The sequence below is a fragment of the Propithecus coquereli genome, unplaced genomic scaffold, assembly GCF_000956105.1.
Source record: "Propithecus coquereli isolate 6110/MARCELLA unplaced genomic scaffold, Pcoq_1.0 Scaffold136, whole genome shotgun sequence".
Lineage (NCBI taxonomy): Eukaryota > Metazoa > Chordata > Mammalia > Primates > Indriidae > Propithecus > Propithecus coquereli.
This window is the reverse complement of record NW_012137858.1, coordinates 3,865,568-3,866,686: the sequence shown is the minus strand read 5'-3', so window position 1 is coordinate 3,866,686 and position 1,119 is coordinate 3,865,568. Positions and strand designations below refer to the sequence as shown.

The following is a 1,119-nucleotide window of genomic DNA, read 5'->3' as shown; positions in this document are numbered from 1 at the left end:
TTTAATAAAATAATTAGTGGAAATTTTCAAACATATGCAAAGAACTAGAGAGAAAGTTACAAGGAACTCCCAGCTGCAGCAGTTATCAACATTTCATAAAATGGTTAATTCGAATTCTTAAAGTATTTTTAGATAACTTTTAGAGAAGTAGTTGTAGCTGAAATACAGTAAACTAGTAAGGCTAAAGTTGAAATGTCAGTAATATATACACTCAAAGATTTTAATGTTATTTACCATATTCATAAATCAGATGGATCAGTATAAAAAGAGCTACTGAGTGAAAACTAGAAAATAAGTTTATTTTATATCCTCATTTTGGAGTTGATATCTTCTTCATTTGTTAATGTTGGCTCTTATGAGGTGTTCTAGTTAAATAATAATTTAGGAACTAATGGTAAGTTCTGTTGATGTTCACTTATGTGTTTTATTTAGCTATACATTTTTTAACTTAAAGATTAAATAGGAGAATTGGCACCATTTTTTATAAATCATCACAAATATATTTTACTGTGTCTTTGTTTTTGTTATGTTGCATTTTCATCTTTATCTTTTTAAGCCTTAAGTTTAGATGTTAAAGAAAGGTGATATTGTGGTTTAAAAAAAAATCAACCTGAATAAAGATGATTAAAAAAAAGAAAGAAAAAAGACAAAATGACTGCATAAAAGTTATAATCTTTGACTTTAAAACCTCAATATAAAATGAAACATTTTCTCCTTTTTGTTGTTTGCCAAAATAACAGTTCCATGCTTTTGTGTAGCCCTCTCCTGTGACATTTCATAAGTCTAAGGAAGAGAATGAAACAGTGCATGTAAAACTTAATAGGAAATAGACCTTTAATTTAGTTAATAAAACATTGTTTTTTACTATCACAAATTCCAAAAAAACAGAATTAATTCTTCTCTAAAATGTTTTAGTTTCTGGAATTAAAAAATAATAATAATAACTGTTGATGTCTGCATGAATGTGGAAAGTTTAATTTTATATTGATATTTATTGATTGATTGATTGATTGATTGATTGACAGAGTCTCACTCTGTTGCCCGGGCTAGAGTGAGTGCCGTGGCGTCAGCCTAGCTCACAGCAACCTCAAACTCCTGGGCTCAAGCGATCCTCCTGCC

At 29.0% G+C, this 1,119-nt stretch overlaps 1 protein-coding gene across 1 annotated transcript in view; it reads left to right on the top strand.

The window, feature by feature from the left end:
* The window catches only part of FOXN2 (forkhead box N2), a 44,975-nt gene that overhangs the window by 29,723 nt on the left and 14,133 nt on the right, over positions 1–1,119 (top strand). The gene's annotated exons all lie outside the window — the stretch shown is intronic.